Source organism: Rhinolophus sinicus, chromosome 18 (assembly GCF_057876585.1).
Source record: "Rhinolophus sinicus isolate RSI-liver-muscle chromosome 18, RSI-T2T, whole genome shotgun sequence".
In the NCBI taxonomy this organism is placed as follows: domain Eukaryota; kingdom Metazoa; phylum Chordata; class Mammalia; order Chiroptera; family Rhinolophidae; genus Rhinolophus; species Rhinolophus sinicus.
The window spans coordinates 90767662-90788085 of record NC_142518.1 but is presented as its reverse complement, the minus strand read 5'-3'; positions in this window follow the sequence as shown (position 1 = coordinate 90788085).

Sequence of the window (20424 nt, the reverse complement as noted above, 5' to 3'; positions counted from 1 at the left end):
CACTTCATGGATGGTGTAGCTGCCTGACCACTGTGCTGTACACCTGAAGCTGAATAATATTGAATGTCAGCTATAATTATATATATATATATATATATATATATATATATATATATATATATATATATATATGTATATATATATAATTGTATGTGAAGTACAGCATAGGGAATAGAATCAATGGAATTGTAACAGCTATATATGATGTCAAAGGGGTAATATATTGGGGAAGGGGGATTATCACCTTGTGAGGGGTGCAAATGTCTAACTATTACATTGTTTTGTACACCTGAAACTAATTAAATAAAAAAACAGAGTCATTCATTAATCTCAAAGCATTTTCTGATCATTAATCCATAAATTCACATAATACTCTAAGGAAATAGGATAATGATAAATTTTTATTTTAAATAGAATTTAAATATAGACCCAAGAGATATGTAGCTTGTGTAGGATAACAAATGTGACATTTAGAAACTGAAGCACAGGAAAGAAATTCTCAGTAATGCTTTTTGTCAATTTATAAAGACTTGTATGGCCTCAGTTGCCACAAAAATAAATCAGTAGTTTTTTAGATTTAAGTATTTGGCTTTTTTCTCACTAGTTCATAAATAAAAACATAAGCCACATGAAAACATTTTGACAATGTTGTTAGAAAGAGGTGATCAAAACCTAAGCTTTAACTAAAATGATCACTTGTTTTAAATAAATTTACTTTATTGGAGTTTTAATTTAGATAATGATAAAAATGGTCATCTAGTTTACTTTTTGACATATTTGAGAATGTAACAAGGAATCTTCATGCTGGCATACCTTGTGTTAAAACATAGTACTTAGTGTTGAGATGTAACATCACATCTATACTCTCTGGACAGTATTTAGACCCATAGGAAGAGTGACTGAGAGTCAACCAGACTTAGGATAAATTATTTTCCTGAAGAAAGGTAAAAGGAACAGTGGATATATGGCAGAAAACAGACTCCAAACAAAACACCTCCTCCCAAGAAAATAATCAAAGCATCAATGCCATCTAAGTAATGTTTTCCTGACACCTCCCTCCCTCAGTATTTGTAACATCCTATTGGCAAGGGGAGATGGGGTGTACATGGGAAAACATATCCAGTGTTCTAATGTTAGGCAACAGTGAAACAGGATTTGTCTTACAGTTTACATTGTTGGAATATATCAATTTTGTCAAACATCAGATACCAATAGAATATTGAGATTTAAAAAATTTGCTTGATTTCACTGCCTTTCATGTACCGTACTGAATATGAGTTCCGTTCCTTAAAGGAATGGTTAGTTTAAAAGCTTAAAGAAGAAAATGTTTGAAGAAATTTGGGGAGGAGAGAATAAAAATGACAGCAATAAAAATATTCTTAACCAAACTGAGTTGAAAAAATATTTTAAGAGTAATTGTTTTACTCTCTTAATTTGCTTATAATTTTCATGGCTGAGCTTGATATGAAAATTGCACCTTTGGTTCTGTTCCAAATTAATTGCCATTTATTATATTCGGCAGCTATTCATTATGTCCAACAGTCATGTGTATCAATCAATAGGCCCTTTTGATTTCAATACAAGTTATATGGAAATGCAGGTTTGGGATTACTACAGGGTTTTCCCTTTCCCACCTGGAAACCACTTACCTACAGGCAAGACTGAAACCTAGTGAGGTCAATTCTCACCACATGATCCTAAGGAAGAAACTTTGGCCTGAGACCCTTCCCAGCACTGCTGCTATGGCTCTCCTCACTTTTCCACTCTATTGCCTTTTTCCTCCCTGCACTCCGTGAGCTTATGCTTTTATCCATGTTGCTCAGGAACAGCACATTCTCTCCTAACCTAATCATCTCAGCAATATTTTCCTCTTGAGTGTTTCTTTCGCATCGGGTCTTGCTCACTGATTTTCAAGATGAAGACAAAATACCCTATAACAGAATTCTCTAGTAATGGGCATTTACCATAGTTTTTAAGAATTCCAGTTCCACAGTTGGACTGAAATGCATTAAAATCTGCCATGTAGTCCCTGAGGGATTTGTGGGCACACTAGTTAACCACTTTGAGCCTTGGTTTTATCATGTCTAAATGAGGATAATAATACTTACATAACACGGTTGTTGGAAGGAATAACTATAGAATAGTGAGAAAGTTGCTGATTCTCAGATTTGGGGCTTGAGTATCTGAATTGGAGGGGGAGGTGATGAGTTTTGAAGATGTATGGTTTATGGTGCCTATGTATCATCAAGGTAATGCTGCCCCTGTGTCAGTTGAAAATAGTGGTTTGGAGCTCAAAATAGAAAGGTCAGAGCTAGAGATACAGACACAAATGTCATCAGACTATGCTGATACTAGAGCGGATGGGATTATTCAGGGGAAAGATAGTAATATAAAGTGAGGAGTTCAGAGAGCTATGGTCAGGGCTCTGAAGAACAGCAACAATGAAGAGGTGATCAGAGGAAGAGGACCCAACAGGGGAGACTGAGGAATGGTCATAGAGAAAAAGAAACTGTAGGGGTATTGTGTCAATAACGAAGGAAGGAGACAATTTTGAAAATGAATTAATCAACAGTGTCAAATACCACAGAGGTGTCAACTGAGATGAGGAAATATATTAGTTTACTGAATATGACAGGTAGGAGTCAGTGACTTTGCCAGTGTTGGTCCAGTGGAGTGGTAGGGAGAGAAGCATAATCCTTAGATACATATTTTGAAAAAACTCTAAAGTTATTTTAATGCATATAGAAAGTGGTTTCTCAGTAGACTACTAGAACATGTTTCCAGTAGAAGTAATTGACAAGTGTTAAACAGACAGTCCCTGAAATGAGAGCCCAACTGTCTGGGCTGACGACCTCCACAGAAAACATTTAGGAAAGGAGCTTTGTTTAAGCAGACTAAGCAACAGCTAATGACTCTAGGAATTTTGCCTCTTATGATGTAAAATGAGAAGCTAGTTTGTGTAAAGTATGGCTAACAATTAATTAAAATGTTAAGCTTCTTGTTGCACACACTGATTATAATATAGTATAGGATTAAATGATCATGCTTGTTTTACCCAGATTTTTGCCCAACCAAAATGGTGAGGTCCGTTATGTAAACTGCGGGCTATTAATTTGGCATAGAGCAAGTAAAAAGTACTTTTTATTCATTTGAATCTATTAAATAAATAGGGCTGTAGACAACACAGCTGAATCTTACAGCTTGAAGCTCTTTTCCATGTGAACAAATTACACATGAAGCTAGGCTAAGTTTGTTGAAATGAAAAAGCCATGCCTTGTGAGTAGAGTCAAAAGAACTGGTGATATTTAGCCTAGAAATGAGCCAACTCAAAGGAACATGAGCACTTCTTTAAACATATGAAGAAAAGACTAGAAAGATGTGACCCCAAGCCATTCTAGGACTTATTATTGGACTCTACATGAATATAAATTTTCATGCAATGAAGAAAAGTTCCCATTAATAATAGCTGTCCCAAGACAGACAGGCCACCTCAAGGGTTAGGAAGTTCCCTACCACTGGGAATATCCAAACCAAAGTTAAATTGCCATTTGTCTCAGATTTAATAAAAACAATATAGCTGGATCAATTAAAATAATATTCAGTTGTATATAACAGAAATAAAGCACAAAAAGAATCAGAAAATAAAACAATAGCTTAAATAATATAACAGCATATTTCTCTTTCATGTGAAAAAGTTTTGGAGGTAGACAATCCAAAGCTTCAGGGTAACTGTATGTTGTCATCACAAACCTAGGTTTCTACCTTCCCATTGTATCATCCTGCTACTTGTCTTCCACCCTCAAGAATTTCTCATGGACCCTTGGAGATTAAACTTTCATGTCCTCAGTGTAGGCACTGAAGACAGAGGAAATACAGAAAAATGAAAGGAAGCCCCTCAAATGTGCTGGTTCCCTTTTAGAAGCTTCACTGGAAGTTCTACATGGAACCTTTGTTTACATATCACTGTCTAAAAGTTAGTCTCATGGCCTTGGCTCTAGCTGCAAGGAAGGCAGGAAAATTGAATCTTTTATTCTAGGTGGGAAGATATCCATCTGAAAACTAGCATTCTGTACCACAGGAGAAAGAGTAGAAGAGACGTTGGAATAGGCAATAGACATCTGTGACACAATAGCCATCTGATGAGTATGAGTTGAATGAAGCTTAAGATTATTTACAATTCTTAGATCGTGTGTGCTCATAACATAATTATGTGTCAAGAGAGCTGCTTTCAACACACTCTTAATCTGGAAAGTAACACTGCCCTTATATGTACCCCATCATCTGTGTAAACAGTTCCCTGCACATAATCCCCCTCTGTTTTAACCACTTAAAACAGTTTTCTTTTTTCTCATTAGATCTGGATTAATGCAGGGCCTGAAACTTAATCTTACTGGTTAAAATTTTCTCTTTTTTGAGAGACCCTGGGGGAATAAAATATAAAATAAAGAGGTTTTAATGAAAATAATTAGACAAGGAGAGATGCAGAGAGCCTAGAGGCATTTCCTCAATAGGGGAGGAAAACCAGGAGAGCTTTCAAGACAGCCATGAGATTAACTATTCATTAAAATACCAAATATTTACTGAGCATGCACTACGTGGCAGGCACTGTTAGATGTTAGAGATAGAGATGAACAAGACAGACGTGTTTTGTGGCTCCATGAAGCTTATAGTTATATCCTCATGAATATCTTATAACTACAAATATTTGTAGTTATAATCCCTTCACTTGTTACACCCAGCCACCCAAACCCCTCTCCCATCTGGCAACCATCAATTTGGTCTATAATCTGTGAGTCAGTTCCTGTTTTGTTTGTTCCTTTATTTTGTTCTTTAGATTCCACATATAAGTGAAATTATATGGTGTTTGTCTTTATCTGTCTGACTTAGATCACTTAGCATAATTCTCTCCATGCCCATTCATGTTGTCGCAAATGGTAAGATTTGATTCTTTTCTGTGGCCAAGTAATATTCCAGTGTGTGTGTGTGTGTGTGTGTGTGTGTGTGTGTGTGTGTGTGTGTGTGTGTAACTTTTTCTTTAACCAATCATCTATTGATGGGCACTCAGGTTGCTTCCATATCTTGACTATTGTAAATAATGCTGCAATGAGCATAGGAGTGCATATATCTTTACGAATTGGTGTTTTGGATTTCTTTGGATAAATACCAAGAAGCGGAAATGCTGGCTCATAAGGTAGTTCTATTTCTAATTTTTTGAGGAACCTCCATACTGTTTTCCACAGTGGCTGCACCAAATTGCAGTCCCAGCAACAATGCATGATGGTTTCCTTTTCTCCACATTTTTGCTTACACTTATTTGTTGATTGATTGATGGTAGCCATTCTGACAGGTCTGAGATGATATCTCATTGTAGTTTTAATTTGCATTTTTCTAATGATTTGTGATGTTGAACATCTTTACATATGTCTATTGGCCACCTGTATGTCCTCTTTGGAGAAACGGCTGTTCACGTCGTCAGCCCACTATTTATTTGAATTGTCTGTTTTATTCCTTTGTGTTAAGTTGTATGAATTCTTTATACATTTGGGATATAAAAGCCTTATCAGAAGTACCATTGGCCAATATCTTCTCCCAACTGGGAGGTTGTCTTTTTGTTTTGCTGATGGTTGTTTTGCTGTGCAAAACATTTTTATTTTGATGTAGTCCCATTTATTTATTCTTTCTTTCCTTTTCCTTGACCAAGAAGATAGAGCAGAAAAAATATCACTAAGAGCAACGTCAGAGAACTTACTGATTATGTTTTCTTTCAGGAGTTTTATGGTGTGGGGTCTTACATTAAGCCTTTAATCCATTTTGAGTTTATTTTCATGTATGGTGTAAAAAAATGGTCCAGTTTCATTTTTTTTGCATTTATCTGTCCATTTTTCCAAACACCATTTATTCAATAGACTACCTTTACCCTGTTGTATGTTCTTGCAACCTTTGATATAGATTAAATGACCATATAGGCTTGGGCTTATTTCTGGGATCTATATTTTGTTCCATAGATCCCTGTGTTTGTTCTCATGCCAGTACCATCCTGTTTTGATTACTATAGCATTGCAGTATAGTTTAATATCAAATAACGTAATATCTCCAAATTTGTTCTTCTTTCCCAAGATTGTTGTGGCTATTCAGGGTCTTATGTGATTCTATATAAATTTTAGCATTATTTTCTCTAGTTATGTGAAAAATGTCATTGGTAGTTTGATAGTTGATAGCATTGAATCTATACAGTGCTTTGGGTAGTATAGACATTTTAACCCATTAATTCTTCCTATCCATGAGCATGGCACATTCTTCTGTTTATTTGTATCTTCTTCAATTTTTTCTTTAATGTCTTACAATTTTTCAAGTGCAGGTATTTTACTTCCTTGGTTAAATTTATACCTACAAATTTTATTTTTGATACAATTATAAATGGGATTGTTCTCTTAATTTCTCTTCTGATAATTAATTATTGGTGTCTAAAAATGCAACTGATTTCTGACTATAAATTTTGTTTCATGCTAATTCATTAAATTTGTCAGTTCTAATAGTTTTTTTATGGACTCTTTACGGTTATCTATATAGTATCATGTCATCTGAAAATTTCTTCCTTTCCAATTTGGATGCTTTTTACCTCTTTTTCTTGTCTGATTGCTGTGGCTAGGACTTCCAATACTGTGTTGAATAAAAGTGGTGAAAGTGGCATACTTGTCTTCTTCCTGATTTTAAGGAAAATGCTTTAGCCTTTCCCCATTGAGTTGATGTTAGCTGTGGATTTGTTATACAAGATCTGACAATTACATTCACGAACTCTTCCTAGAAAAAGTGCAACATACCTCATTGCTGAATATCACTATGGTCACTTTTGAAATACTCCCCTTGGGAAGTTATGCATTGATGCCAGTACCTAGTCCAACCTTCAAAGCAACTTTGGAACTCTTTTTCTGGAATGGCCATCAGAGCTGTTATTGTATTACCCTTGATGTCCCGAATATCATCAAAATGTCTTCCTTTCAATATTTCTTTTATCTTTAGGAAAAGAAAGAAGTAATTGGGGCCAGATCAGGTGAGTAAGGAGGGTATTCCAATACAGGCATTTGTTTACTGCCTAAAAACTCCCTCACGGACAGTGCTGTGTGAGCCAGTGCATTGTTGTGATGCAACAGCCATGAATTCTTGGCAAAAAGTTCAGGCCATCTAACTTTTTCACATAGTCTTTTCAGCACTTCCAAATAGTCAGCTTGGTTAACTGTGTGTCCAACTGGCACAAATTCATAATGAATAATCCCTGTGGTATCAAAAAAGGTAGCAACATTGTTTTGACTCTTGATTTGGACTGACAGAACTGTTTTGGTCATGGAGAATTGGCTCACTTCCATTGTGCACTTTGATGCCTTGTATCAGGGTCGTATTGGTAGTATACCCATGTCTCCTCACCAGTGATAACATGGTCCAAAACATTGTCTTTCCTCTCCAAAAGGTCTTGGCAAACTTTGACTTTCCTCTGCTTTTGTTAATCAGTTATCTCCTTCAGGATCATTCTTGCACGCACCTTTCTAATGCCAAGATTTTCAGTTAAGATTTTCTTAACTGTTTCTCTATTGATGTTTCCTTGGTCTGCTGTGCTTTTCATAGTCAGCCAATGATTTTGACCCACCATTTGATGAATTTTTCCAATGATTTCATCAGTTCTGCTCATTACTGGGCACCCTGACCTCTCTTCTTTAGTGACACATTCTCTCCCCTCAGAAAAATGTTTAATCCATTTGTACACTGCCATTTTCTTCATGGAATTATCTTCATACACTTGGACTAACATGTCCCGGATTTCACTTCCACCCTTGCCAAGTTTAAAAAGAAATTAAATGTTTGTTCATTACTCTAATTCAAGCTCAGACATTCTCACGATGGCACACAAAAACAGGCAACAACAATAATGAGTGCCACTCAGCAAGACACCACCACACGTAGACACGAACACAGCTGTGAGACAATGATATACTAAGGTTATGAAATCTTACTGAGCTTTTGTACAGTGCTGCCCATGTTAGTTCACGGTGAAAAGTTCGCAAATTTAATTGTCAGACCTTATATATGGCCTTTAGTATGCTGTGGTATATTCCCTGTATTCCCACTTTGCTGAGAATTTTTTATCAAAAATCGATGCTCAATTAAATCATACACTTTTTCTGTATCTGTTGATATAATCACATAATAATTTGTATCTTTCATTTTTTATGTGGTATTTCACATTAATTGATTTGCATATATTGAAACAATTTTGCACCCCAGGAATAAATCACAATTGATCATGATGTATGATCTTTGTAATGCATTGCTGAATTGGGTTTGCTAAAATTTTGTTGAGGATTTTTGCATCTATGTTCATCAGAGATGGATGGATAGATAGATAGATAGATAGATAGATAGATAGATAGATAGATAGGTAGGTAGATAGACACATAGCTTTATTTGGTGATGTCTTTGTCTGGTTTTGGAATCAGGGTCATGGTGGCCTCATAAAATGAGCTTGGTGGACTTCCCTGTTCTTGAATTTTTTGGAATAGTTTGAGAAGGAAAGATTAAATTCACTTGTGAAGTCATCTGGTTCAGGGCTTTCGTTTGTTGGGAGTTTTTTGATTACGAATTCAATTTCATTAGTAGTAATTGGTCTGTTCAGATATACCGTATTTGTTGATTCAATCTTGGAAGATTGTATATTTCTAGGAATTTATCTAATTCTTACAGATTGTTCATTTTTTGGCCTATATTTGTTCATAACATATTCTTTTTTAAAATTTTATTTTATTAAATTTATTGGGGTGACAATTGTTAGTAAAATTACATACATTTCAGGTGTACAATTCTGTATTACATCATATATAAATTACATTGTGTGTTCATCACCCAGAGTCAGTTCTCCTTCCATTACCATATATTCGATCCCGCTTACCCTCATCTCCCACCCCCCACCCCCCACCCCCCTTACCCTCTGGCAACCACTAAACTATTGTCTCTGTCTATGAGTTTCTGTTTCTCATTTGTTTGTCTTGTTCTTTTGTTGTTTTTGGTTTATATACCACATATCAGTGAAATCACATGGTTCTCTGCTTTTTCTGTCTGACTTATTTCGCTCAGCATTACTCTCTCAAGATCCATCCATGTTGTCACAAATGTTCCCATATCATCTTTTCTTACCGCCGAATAGTATTCCATTGTGTATATATACCACAAATTCTTTATCCATTCATCTATCGAAGGACATTTTGGTTGTTTCCAAGTCGTGGCCACTGTAAACAAAGCTGCAATGAACATTGGAGCACACGTATCTTTATCTCTAAATGTATTCAGATTTTTTGAGTAGATACCCAGGAGAGGGATTGCTGGGTCATATGGCAATTCTATTCATAATTTTTTGAGGAACCTCCACACTGCCTTCCATAACGGCTGCACCAGTCTGCATTCCCACTAACAGTGTATGAGTGTTCCTTTTTCTCCACAGCCTCTCCAACATTTGTTACTCTTTGTCTTGTTGATGATAGCCATTCTGACTGGGGTGAGGTGATATCTCATTTTGGTTTTGATTTGCATTTCTCTGATGATTAGTGATGTTGAGCATTTTTTCATATGTCTATTTGCCATTTGTATGTCCTCTTTGGAGAAATGTCTCTTCAAGTCCTCTGCCCATTTTTCAATTGGGTTGTTTGTCTTTTTGTTGTTGAGTTGCATGAGTTCCTTGTATATTCTGGATACTAGCCCCTTATCGGAGGCACTGTTTGCAAAAATCTTCTCCCATTCAGTTGGTGGCCTCTTTATTTTGTCAATGGTTTCTTTTGCTGTGCAGAAGCTTTTAAGTTTCATATAGTCCCATTCGTTTATTTTAGCTTTTACTTCCATTGCCTTTGGAGTCAAGTTCATAAAATGCTCTTTGAACCCAAGGTCCATAAGTTTAGTACCTAAGTTTTCTTCTACGCAGTTTATTGGTTCAGGTCTTATGCTTAAGTCTTTGATCCATTTTCAATTAACTTTGGTACATGGTGACAAATAGCAGTCCAGTTTCATTCTTTTGCACGTGGCTATCCAATTCTCCCAGCACCATTTATTGAAGAGGCTGTCTTTGCTCCGTTGTATGTTTTTAGCTTCTTTGTCAAAAATTATCTGTCCATATTTATGTGGTTTGATTTCTGGGTTCTCAATTCTATTCCATTGGTCTATGTGTCTGTTTTTCTGCCAATACCATGCTGTTTTGATTATTGTAGCCCTGTACTACAAGCCAAAGTCAGGAAGTGTGATACCTCCATTATTGTTCTTTTTCCTTAAGATTGCTTTGGCTATTCGGGGTCTTTTGTGGTTCCAAACAAATCTGATGATATTTTGTTCTATTTCTTTAAAATATGCCATTGGGATTTTGATGGGGATTGCATTGAATCTGTATATTGCTTTGGGTAATATGGCCATTTTAACTATGTTGATTCTTCCAGTCCATGAGCACGGAATGTCTTTCCATTTCTTTGTGTCTTCTTCAATTTCTTTCAAAAATGTCTTATAGTTTTCAGCATATAGGTCTTTCACATCCTTGGTTAAGTTTATTCCTAGGTATTTTATTCTTTTTGCTGCAATTGCAAAAGGAATTGTTTTTTGTATTTCTTTTTCTGAGATTTCATTGTTAGTATATAGGAAGGCAATGGACTTTTGTGCGTTGATTTTGTAGCCGGCAACTTTACTGTATTCGTTGATTGTTTCTAATAGCTTTTTGGTAGAGTCTTTAGGGTTGTCTATATATAGCATCATGTCATCTGCAAAGAGTGATAATTGAACTTCTTCATTCCCAATTTGGATGCCTTTTATTTCTTTCTCTTGCCTGATTGCTCTGGCAAGGACTTCCAACACTATGTTGAAAAGCAGAGGTGATAGGGGACATCCCTGTCGTGTTCCTGAACGTAGAGCAAAGGACTTCAGTTTTTCTCCGTTAATTATGAGTTTAGCAGAGGGCTTGTCATATATGGCCTTTATTATGTTAAGGTATTTTCCTTCTATACCCATTTTATTAAGTGTTTTAATCATAAATGGATGTTGTATCTTGACAAATGCTTTTTCTGCATCAATTGATATAATCATATGATTTTTGTCCTTTATTTTGTTTATGTGATGTATCACATTGATGGATTTGCGTATGTTGAACCATCCTTGTGTCCCGGGGATGAACCCCACTTGGTCGTGATGAATAATCTTTTTAATGCATTGTTGTATTCGATTTGCTAGAATTTTATTTAGGATTTTTGCATCGGTATTCATCAGAGATATTGGTCTGTAGTTTTCTTTTTTTGTGCTGTCCGTAACAGCTTTTGGTATCAGGGTAATGTTGGCCTCATAGAATGAGTTAGGGAGTACTGTCTCTTCTTCAATTTTTTGGAAGAGTTTGTGCAGAATTGGTATTAGATCCTCTTTGAAGGTTTGGTAGAATTCACTAGTGAAGCCATCTGGTCCCGGACTTTTGCTTTTGGGAAGGTTTTCGATGACTGATTCAATTTCATTACTGGTGATCGGTCTGTTTAGATTTTCCAGTTCTTCATGGTTCAGCCTTGGAAGGCTATATGTTTCTAAGAACTTGTCCATTTCTTCTAGGTTATGAATTTGGTGGCATATAGTCCTTCATAGTATTCTTGGATGATCCTTTGTATTTCTGTGGTGTCCGTGATAACTTCCCCTTTTACGTTTCTGATTTTGTTAATCAGTGTCTTCTCTCTTTTTATCTTAGTAAGTCTAGCCAAGGGTTTGTCAATTTTGTTAATCTTTTCAAAGAACTAGGTCTTTGTCATATTAATTTTTTCTATTGTCCTTTTGTTCTCCATTTCATTTACTTCTGCTCTAATTTTTGTTATTTCCTTTCTTCTGCTGATCTTGGGTTTTACTTGTTCTTCTTTTTCTAGTTCTTTAAGGTGTAACATGAGGTTATTTATTTGGGAGTTTTCTTGTTTCTTGAGATAGGCCTGTAATGAGATAAATTTCCCTCTTAAAACTGCTTTCGCTGCATCCCAAAAATTTTGGTAGGATGTATTTTCATTGTCATTTGTTTCTATGTATCTTTTGATCTCTCCTCTAATTTTTCTTTGACCCAGTCCTTCTTTAAATGTATGTTGTTTAGTCTCCATGTATTTGTGTTTTTCCCCGCTTTCTTTTTACAGTCGATATCCAATTTCAAAGCCTTGTGATCAGAGAATATGCATGGTATGATTTCAATCTTCTTAAATTTGTTGAGACTGATTTTTTGTCCCAATATATGGTCTATCCTTGAGAACATTCCATGTACACCAGAAAAGAATGTATAGTCTGATGTTTTACGATGAAGTGCTCTATAAATGTCAATTATGTCCATTTCATCTAATGTGTCATTTAGGGCTACTATTTCTTTATTTATTTTCTGTTTGGATGATCTATCCATAGCTGTCAATGATGTATTTAAATCCCCTAGTATGATTGTGTTTTGGTCAATTTCTCTCTTTAGTTCTGTTAGTCGTTGCTTTGTGTATTTCGGTGCTCCCTGATTGGGGGCATAAATATTGATGACTGTTATGTCTTCTTGTTGTACAGTCCCCTTCACCATTATGAAATGTCCATATTTGTCTCTTGTTATCTTTTTCACCTTGAAGTCTGTTTCATCTGATATCATTATGGCTACACCTGATTTTCTCTGGGTACGATTTGCTTGGAGTGTCAATTTCCACCCTTTCACTTTGAGTCTATGCTTGTCCTTGTAGCTGAGATGCGTCTCTTGGAGACAACATATGGTTGGGTTTAGTTTTTTGATCCAATCTGCTACTCTGTGCCTTTTTATTGGTGAGTTCAGTCCATTTACATTTAGGGTGATTATTGATATGTGAGGATTTCCTGTCATTCTATCCTTAGTTTTCTGGTAAGGTTGTGTCTCCATTGTTTCTTTGCCTTTTTGTTGTTGTCTATTATTTCTGTGTGGTGGTATTCTATGATGTTTCCCTCTGTTTCTTCTTTTATTTCAGTATATATTTCAATTCTGGATTTATTTTGAGTGGTTACCCTTAAATTTATGTAAAAGAAAGTTTGATATTTAGAGTATTCCATTTTCTTCAGCACGCTTACTTTCTCCATTCCCATATTCCGGTTCAGGCCTTTACTCTCCCTCTTTTTGAGTTGTGATTGCCACAAATTGTCCCTGTTGATGGTGGTCGAATAGCCTCCTTTAGTATTTCTTGTAGTGCAGGTCGTGTATTAGAAAATGCCCTCAGCTTCTGTATGTCTGGAAAGGTCTTTATTTCTCCTTCATAGCTAAAGGATATCTTTGCTGGATATATTATTCTTGGCTCATGGTTTCTCTCTTTCAATAGTTTGAATATTTGGTTCCACTCCCTCCTGGCTTGTAGAGTTTCTGCTGAAAAATCTGATGATAATCTAATGGGCTTTCCTTTGTAAGTTACCGTCTTCTTTTCCCTGGCTGCCTTGAGGATTCTTTCTTTGTCGTTGATTTCAGACAGCTTCAATACAATGTGCCTTGGAGAAGGCCTGTTGGGGTTGAGGTAATTAGGTGTTCTATTTGCTTCTTGGATTCGAGGATCCAGTTCTGTCCACTTGTTTGGGAAGTTCTCATTGACTATTTGTTTAAATATACTCTCTGTTCCCTTCTCTCTTTCTTCTCCTTCTGGTATGCCCATTATTCTTATATTGCTCTTTCTGATGGAGTCAGAAAGTTCTTGTAGAGTTCTTTCATTTCTTTTAAGTCTCAAGTCTCTTTCTTCTTCTATTTGTGTCATTTCCAGGTTTCTATCTTCGATGTCACTGATTCTTTGCTCCATCTGGTCAACTCTACTACCTAAGCTGGTTATTTCATTCTTAATTTCTTCTATTGAGTTCTTAATCTCCAGAAATTCTATTTGGTTCTTTTTTTTTTTTTTTTTTAATTAAATTTATTGGGGTGACAATTGTTAGTAAAATTACATAGATTTCAGGTGTACAATTCTGTATTACATCATCTATATATCCCATTGTGTGTTCATCACCCAGAGTCAGTTCTCCTTCCATCACCATATATTCGATCCCCCTTACCCTCATCTCCCACCCCCCCACCCCCCGCCCCCGTTACCCTCTGGCAACCACTAAACTATTGTCTGCGTCTATGAGTTTCTGTTTCTCATTTGTTTGTCTTGTTCTTTTGTTGTTTTTGGTTTATATACCACATATCAGTGAAATCACATGGTTCTGTGCTTTTTCTGTCTGACTTGTTTTGCTCAGCATTACTCTCTCAAGATCCATCCATGTTGTCACAAATGTTCTTATATCATCTTTTCTCTCTGCCGAACAGTATTCCATTGTGTATATGTACCACAACTTCTTTATCCATTCATCTATCGAAGGACATTTTGGTTGTTTCCATGTCTTGGCCACCGTAAACAAAGCTGCAATGAACATTGGAGCACACGTGTCTTTATCTCTAAATGTTTTCAGATTTTTTGAGTAGATACCCAGGAGAGGGATTGCTGGGTCATACGGCAATTCTATTCGTAATTCTTTGAGGAACCTCCACACTGCCTTCCATAACGGCTGTACCAGTCTGCATTCCCACCAACAGTGTATGAGGGTTCCTTTTTCTCCACAACCTCTCCAACATTTGTTACTATTTGTCTTGTTGATGATAGCCATTCTGACTGGGGTGAGGTGATATCTCATTTTGGTTTTGATTTGCATTTCTCTGATGATTAGTGATGTTGAGCATTTTTTCATATGTTTATTTGCCATTTGTATGTCCTCTTTGGAGAAATGTCTCTTCAAGTCCTCTGCCCATTTTTCAATTGGGTTGTTTGTTTTTTTGTTGTTGAGTTGCATGAGTTCCTTGTATATTCTGGATACTAGCCCCTTATCGGAGGCACTGTTTGCAAAAATCTTCTCCCATTCAGTTGGTGGCCTCTTTATTTTGTCAATGGTTTCTTTTGCTGTGCAGAAGCTTTTAAGTTTCATATAGTCCCATTCGTTTATTTTAGCTTTTACTTCCATTGCCTTTGGAGTCAAGTTCATAAAATGCTCTTTGAACCCAAGGTCCATAAGTTTAGTACCTATGTTTTCTTCTATGCAGTTTATTGTGTCAGGTCTTATGCTTAAGACTTTGATCCATTTTGAATTTACTTTGGTACATGGTGACAATTAGCAGTCCAGTTTCATTCTTTTGCACGTGGCTATCCAATTCTCCTAGCACCATTTATTGAAGAGGCTGTCTTTGCTCCATTGTATGTTTTTAGCTTCTTTGTCAAAAATTATTCTTATATTGCTCTTTTTCTTATATTGAGACTGGCTAAAGGTTTGTCGATTTTGTTTACCTTTTCAAAAAACCAGCTCTTGATTTTATTGATTTTTTCTATAGTTTTTCTTTTTCTTTTTCTTTCTTTTTTTTTTTTGTATCTATTTCCTTTATTTCTGCTCCGATCTTTATTATTTTCTTCCTTATACTCCCTTTGGGCTTATTTTTATGCCCTCCCCCTCAGTTCACTTAGGTGTAAGGATAGACTTGATTTGAGATTTTTCTGGTTTCTTTAGGTAGGCCTGCATTGCTATGTATTTCCCTCTTAGGACTGCTTTCACTGCATTCACATGGATTTTGGATTGTTGTGTTTTCATTTTCGTTTGTCTCAAGGTATCTTTTGATTTCTTCCTTTATCTCATTGTTGACCCATTCATTATTTAGTAACATGTTATTCAGCATCTATGTATTTGTATGTTTTCCAGTTTTTTTCTTGTAATTGATTTCTAATAATTTCATAGCACTGTGGTCAGAGAAGACACTTGATATGATTTCAATTTTCTTAAATTTTTTGAGACTTGTTTTTATGGCCTAACATGTGGTCTGTCTTGGAAAATATTTCAAGTGCACTTGAAAAGAATGCATATTCTGCTGCTTTGGGGTGACATGCTCTAAAAATATCAATTAAATCCAACTGGTCTAATGTGTCATTATATGCTACTGTTTTCATATTGATTTTTTTTTGTCTGGAGGATCTGTCCCTTTGTGTCAATGGTGTATTGAAGTCCCTTACTATGATAGTGTCACTATGTCTTTACGTCAGTCAATATCTGTTTTAAATATTTAGTTGCTCCTATGTTGGGTACATAGATGTTTACTAAGATTATGTCCTCTTGTTGGATCTATTTTGTCCAATATAAATATTGCTACACCAGCTTTTTTCTGATTGCCAATTGCATGAAATATTTTATTCCATCCCTTTATTTTCAGTCTATGTGTGTCTTTTGATCTGAGGTGAGTCTCTTGGATACAACATATGCATGGGTCTTGTTTTCTTATCCACTCAGCCACCCTATATCTTTTGATTGGAGCATTTAATCCACTTACATTTAAAGTGATTATTGATTATTGCCATTTTGCTATTTGTATTTCTGGTCTTCATTATTTAGTTTGTTTTCATCTTTCTTCTGCTTAAAGAAGCCCTTTTAACATTTCCTGCAATACTCGCTTGGTGGTAATGAATTGCTTTAGCTTATTATTTTCTGGGAAGCTATCTCTCCTTCCATTTTAAATGATAGTCTTGCTGGGTAAAGCAATCTAGGTTGTAGGCCTTTGTTTTTCATTACTTTGAATATTTTCTGCCACTCCCTTCTGGCCTGCAAAGTTTCTGTTGAAAAATCAGCTGATAATCTTATGGGAGCTCCCTTGTAAGTAACTCACTGTTTGTCTCTTGCTGCTTTTAGGATTCTCTCTTTGTCTTTAACCTTTGCCATTTTAACTATGATGTGTCTTGGTCTGGGCCTATTTGGATTCATTTTGTTTGAAACTGTCTGCACTTCCTTGGCTTGTATGTTGATTTTCTTCACCAGGAGGGGGAAGTTTTCAATTATTTTTTCAAATATGTTCTTGATATCTTGCTCTCTCTCTTCTCCTTCTGGTATTCTTATGATGCGAATGTTGTTGTGCTTGATACTGTCCTACAGGTCTATTAAACTCTTTTCATTGATTTTTATTCTTTTCTTTTCATTGCTGTTGTTGTTCCAATTGGGTGAATTCTGCTACTTTGTCTTCTAAATCACTGATTCCATCCTCTGCTTCATCTAATCTGCTGGTGATTCCTTCTAGTGTATTCCTCACTGCAGTTATTATATTCTTTATTTCTGTCTGATTATCTTTAATGGTTTCTATATCCTTCTTTATGCTTGCTATCTATTTGTTGAAATTCTCACTAAGTTCCTTGTCATTCTCATCAACATTATTTTAAACTCTGTGTCTGGTAGGTTGACTGCTTCCATTTCATTTAGACCCATTTCTGGAGATTTCTTCTGTTCTTTTATTTGCTATATGTTTCTTTGTTTCCTCATTCTGTCTGTTGCTTTGTGTTTGTTTCTGTGTATTAGGTAGACCTCCAATGTCTCTCAGTCTTTGCTGGGTGACCTCATATAGTATGTGACCTTTATAGTGAACTGATTTCCAGTGTGTGCATTCCAGAGGTGTCCCTTGTGTTGAGGTTATTCTTCTATTGTAATTGAGCCTTGATTGCTTTTGGCTTTTCAGTGGTTTGGATTGGCTCCTGGGTGAAGTAGATATGAGGATTGGTAAAGCCCACAGTGTGTGAGCTGCTGTCTGCAGGCTGACCCCTCAGAGGAGGCTTGGCCTCTGCAGGCTCTTGTGCCTGTTGAGAATTCCCTTTGGGTGTGTCTCTTGTAGGTCAAACTGGGTAATGTTTTGGTTTGGTCTGAATCTGACCTGTGGGTGTGTTGATTCTTGTGCTTCTTGGGTGGGGCTCTTGTGCAGTGTGATTTCAGAACAAAACAAACCAACAAACACAATAAAAAAACAAACATACACTCACACATAAAAACAACCTCAATACAAACAGAGAATACAATAAATAAATAAATAAATAAATAAATAAATAAATAACAACAACAAAAAGCAGTACAGAAAAACAGAATAAAGAAGGAAAAGTAGACCAAGGCAAAGAAAAAAGAAGAGAAGAGAAAGAGAAGAAAAAAAGAAGGAAAAAAATATATATATATAAATGATAATAATAAAATTGAAAACAGAGCCATTCTTGGTTTAAGTCCACCAGCTATCCCTGGGTTGTCCTCTGCTATAGAAAATCTCCTGTGGGTCTTGTGGAGGCAGAGCTGGCCACCTGGAGTTCAGAGTGCCCTGACAATGCAGTTGTAGGTGGGCGGGGCTATGGGGTACGATTGATAGTTTTTACAAAGTCAGTGCAATTTCTGCTCTTGTCTGCACAAACATGTGCTGAGAACACCACAGCCATCCACCTGGAGGTGGGCTTCTTCTCTGTGAGCAGGTCGCCTGCATCTTAGGGCACTTCTTCCATGTGGTTATGTGGAGGGTGTGAGATTTCTAAGCTTCTGAAAGCCCAGAGCTGCCTCTGCAACCCACTGCTAACACCTGCATGTGTCTCAGCAGCTCTAATTGCCCTACTGGGAGTAAGGCTGCTAGGCAGTTGTCTTTGTCTCCCTGGCCAGCCCATCAGTATCACAGTCATCCCAGACTCTTTCCTAGGCCACAGTTGTCTAACAGGTTTTTCCAGTTCTTGAGGGCCACAGTTCTTCTGTAATCTGACACTACTCCTTTTACTTCTGTGATCTGCTTAAAACTCTGGAAGGGCGGGGGTGAGGATAGCTCTGGGAGGGTGGGGGGAGGCATCCAGCCACCATGCTTTTTCTGTTTTCTGCCTGACTGTGAGGGCTTGAGCCACAGTTCTCAGTTGAGTTCTCTGCCTCGAATGCTGGGCACCACCATCCTATATGCTAATCCCTTGGTAGGACTGTGGGGTGCAGGGACACAGCCCATAGCCTGGCTGTTGTGATCTCTGGTCTATGTCCTGGGCCCCACATTGCCATGGGTGCAGGCTGCAACTCTGCACTTCCCCTTTGCCTCTTCCCCTGCTCTCCTGGTTCGCCCACCTTCAGGAGCTCCTCATGTATGTCTCTTAGCTGTTCTGTGTGATGAACAGAGAATCATTTGATGAATTATAAGTGTTCAATTGGTGGTAACTTCCAGGGGAGATTTCAAGCAGCTCCCCTCATGCCTCCATTTCTGTGATGTCACTCAAATCTGGATTTTTAAAAAAGGTGTCTCACAGGCCTCAATGATATAACTAGTTTACGAATTCTGAATTTTCATATCTTTTCTGTGAATTATTTTGTCCCTTTCTCATGTTTTTATAAGAATTTAAGACCTGCCATATTGGATCATGTCAATATTTCCTATAGCCCAAGATTTCACCTTCAACTGTGGTAGTAAGAAAAATTTTGTGGGAAGATGAATATGTTTGCTTTTCATGACATCAACTTTAAAAGTTTAGGAACAATTCTAATAATCATAACTACTTCCCAATTCACTAAGTATCTATCACACATAAATTTACCTTAACACTATTATTAAGTATTTTATACTTGGACTAATATGTTTTTCTACATGTTGATAAATTGCTGATTTGACTGATCTTTATCCTTTGTATCTCCTGATTTATTGACTGAATAAGCTGGATGTTTTGGTATTTTGTAGATGCAGCCAAAGGAACACAACAAATAAGCAAACTGAATAGGGAAAATGTTTGTGACAGACCTATGGGCACTGTCAAGCTCCCTTGGCATTCAACAAGATCACTTTTATGGGAAACCAAAGGGCATGACAAGACCAATTGTCAGATCAGGCCAGCATCAAATATCAGTAACCATGGAAAAATGGGACTTGTGGGAGACCTGGGACAGGAGCAAAGTACCAGGTGGTATCAGTCGTGTGTGTGTGTGTGTGTGTGTAAGTGACCTCTCTGACTTTCTTATCACATGTGAATTGGAAGATCATTTGATTTCAAGATAGAAGTTAAAATAGGAAACTCCTATGGCCTGGGCCTTGTGCTTCCAGACGATTCAGTAACTGACAAACTCATTCATCTAAATTGGGAGAAGAGGTAGAGAGAAGATATTTGTAAAAGTATAGAATCCAAAACTAGCAAGGAAATGGGTCTGCTGTAATCATCACTGGCCAGACTTCACCTGGAGTATTAGATTCCTTCTGGAAACTATCCTTAAAGAGATATAATCAGACTGGAGTCATTTTAGAAGATTACTAGTGCGATGAAGGCCCTCAAAGCCATGAGGAATGCAAAATGTTTAATTAAGAGTTAAAAAAAATGTTTCAGGAGGGCTATATTGTCCACAAGGGATTATATTTGTTCTGTATGGCTACTTATGACAAACATAGGAGATTTCAGCTCAATATACGGAAAAATATTCTATCAATTTGGTATGGTCTTAACAAGAAAAAGCAGCCGTCATAGTGTTCTATTAGTATAGGTCCTAGTACATAGATGTAGGATGAATAATGGGCAGGAAGAGAGAGTGAGTATTCCTGAAGTGCATGAATGCTTGGACCAAGACAGTTGTTGATAAAGTACTGGATGTGTATGA